Here is a 3,309-nt window from a genome sequence, read left to right as displayed (position 1 = left end):
GTGTGCATGCATTCTGTCTCTTGGGCTTTTATATATATATAGATAGATTGTATCAAGGCATATAAGAACATTTTGAAATATACTTGAGTTTGGAACACAGTCTTTCTCTCTCTCAAAACAAAACAAAAAAACCTAAAAAAAAAAAAACAAAAAACAAAAACCCTACATATCAAACAAACCCAAAATGGTCAGTTTGTGAGTTATTGCTTGGAAATCTTTCAAACTTTCTTCCTCAACTCTAACTTTTTCATGAGTAAAACAGATATATAGTGGTTAAACGTAAATCTGAAAGCAACATTTATAATTTTTTACTTCTCTTTCATTTTATATTTGTTACATGTGAGGGGTTACAGAAATGTTGGGAGCAAAGAATGGTAGAAGTGCAATTTTCCCCTCACCATTGGTTCATCCTCCTGAGATAGTTAAGATAGTTAGGACTATGAAGGAATGGAAACTATTGGAAGGAGAAGTGGGTTGAGGGGAAGTTTGGCTTCAGATTAATTAGTTGACTGAGAATCTTATTATCCAAGATTCTGTTAAAAACATACTATCATAAAAGATACTTATTTTGAAATAGTTTTGCTGACTTAAAATAACAAATTCTCATCTTAAAATTATTTGTAAAATACAGAGAAGTCTATTCCTGGCAAGTGCCAATGAGCTAACCATTATTGACATTTCATGGCATTTTTTTCAAATCTTTTTTTTCTTCACCTTTATGTACAAAATATACTAGTTTGTGTCCTTTACTGAAATGAAGTCAGAGGTTACATACAATTTAAAAAATATATATTTTATTGATTTTTTACAGAAAGGAAGGGAGAGGGATAGAGAGTTAGAAACATCCATCAGCTGCCTCCTACACACCTCCTGCTGGGAATGTGTCTGCAACCAACGTACATGCCCTTGACCAGAATCAAACCTGAACCTTTTCAGTCTGCAGGCCGACGCTCTATCCACTGAGCCAAACCTGTCAGGGCATTTTTAAATTTTTGAGGAAACGCGGGCGCCAGGGTGGCCAACTCACAGGAATTCAGAAAATTCTACCCTCCTTCCTTCCTTCGTTATTTCTTTGTTGTTTTCTTTTTTTAAATATATTTTATTGATTTTTTGCAGAGAGGAAGGGAGTGGGAGAGAGTGAGACAAACATTGATGAGAGAGAAGCATCGATCAGCTACAGCCTGCAAGTGTCCTGAACTGGAAATCAAACTGGCAACCTTTTGGTGCACAGGACAATGCTCAAACCAACTGAGCCACACTGGTCAAGGCTATATCCTGCTTTTCTATCCACTGAGCCAAACCGGTTAGGGCTACATACAATTTTATATCCTGCTTTCTAAAATACTCTTTTAAAAATATGTTTTTATTTTATTTATTTATTTTTATTTTTTTGAGAGCAGGAGAGAGATAGAGCGCGAGGGAGAGGGAGAGAGAGAGAGAGAGAGAGAGAGAGAGAGAGAGAGAGAGAGAGAGAGAAAGAGACCGGGGATTGAACTTGAAACCTGGGCATGTGCCCTGATAGGAATCAAACTGGCAACCTTTTGGTGCACAGGACAATGCTCAAACCAACTGAGCCACACTGGTCAAGGCTATATCCTGCTTTTCCCCCCTACATATATCATGAGGATTTTTTTTTGTATTACTAAACATTTCTTAAAAATACTATTTTATTTGCTATATTTTATTCTGTTCTATAGAATTCTACAATTCAACCCTTTTCTTTGGTGACTTATCAATTACCAAAGGCAATCTTCCATTTGGAATACCTTGATTAGTTAGTGGTATCTAATTAACAAAGGTACTTCACTAAAGTGTTGGTTTTCTGTGCCAGGACTCACAAGGTCCCTACAAACCTTTTAGAAGGGAAATCTGTAGCAGATGTGCAGGTAGAGCCATCAGCTGGAGATGAAAATAACTAAGCCTTCACAATGTGACCCAAACTTCAATTTCTCTGATGGTAATAAGCCTTGTCTCAAACTTCAAAATCGTTCTTCAGAGCACCCTTGCTTATTTACTCACCAATTCTTTTCCTCTACACCCACACCCTAAGTTTTCTGGTTACTTTCTGTTGGGTCACGGCCCCTCTGCTAGGGGCTGGACCTCCATGGACACTGGGAATTGGAAGAAGACATGAGTATCTAGAGCAGTGGTTCTCAACCTTGGCTGCACATTAGAATCACCTGGGAATCTTTTAAAATCCGATTTCTGGGCCTCATCCTCCGGAAATTCTGTTTCTTTGTTACTAATGTTGTGGCCTCACGCCATAACAAAGAAACAGAATTTCTGGAGGATGAGGCGCAGAAATCAGGATTTTAAAAAGATTCCAGGTGATTCTAAAGGGCAGCCAAGGTTGAGAATCACTGATCTAGAGGCATAGGAGAGACTTTATTGAAGATCAAGCAACTATTGTAAACACAGGAGCTATTAGACAAAGCAGTTCTTCAAAGTAGCTCCTACAAAGCAGCCATGCACCACCTGGTCAGCAACACATTTTTATACCAACCCAGACAAAAGAGTTTTTTTGCCAAATAGTAACATCAGTATTTGGGTATAGAAAGGTATGCCTGCACAGTGCATACAGTAAAACTGCTGTGTCATTGCCTTTGCACATGCATATGGCACATGGGCCTTGAATATCTGGTGTATTCTGGTCAGGGTCCCCACACTTCTTACCTCATTCAAACAAATATCCCACATCCTATCTCAATCTAGATCTGTGATGGCGAACCTTTTGAGCTCAGCCTGTCAGCATTTTGAAAAACCCTAACTTAACTTTGGTGCTGTGTCACATATAGAAATTTTTTGATATTTGCAACCATAGTAAAACAAAGACATATTTTTGATATTTATTTTATATATTTAAATGCCATTTAACAAAGAAAAATCAACCAAAAAAATGAGTTCGCGTGTCACCTCTGACACGCATGTCATAGGTTTGCCATCACTGGTCTAGATGGTTCCCCAAATTCCTGAAACATTTGTGAATTTGCTAGAATATTTTGTAATTTCCCTTTCCACCATACAAAACCAGTTTTCTTTTAATATTCACAATGTAAATGTTTGCTATATTTATACATTTCTCTAATATATCTTCATTTGTGTGCATTTTAATGTGCTGTGTTTGTTGTATCAGCAAAGAGGGCCTACATACCACATAATGGGAAGATTTGTGCTAGAATTAAAACACTACTCTGTGTTGGTGTGTTTGTGTATGTGTGCACACGTGTATACATGCCAAAAGCTTTCTTGAAATAACCTTTCCTCAAATTTTCTCAAATATCCTTTAGACTAGTAGTTCTTTGGGCTCTA

Source organism: Myotis davidii, unplaced genomic scaffold (assembly GCF_000327345.1).
Source record: "Myotis davidii unplaced genomic scaffold, ASM32734v1 scaffold268, whole genome shotgun sequence".
Classification (NCBI taxonomy): Eukaryota; Metazoa; Chordata; class Mammalia; order Chiroptera; family Vespertilionidae; genus Myotis; species Myotis davidii.
This window is presented reverse-complemented; position numbering follows the sequence as displayed.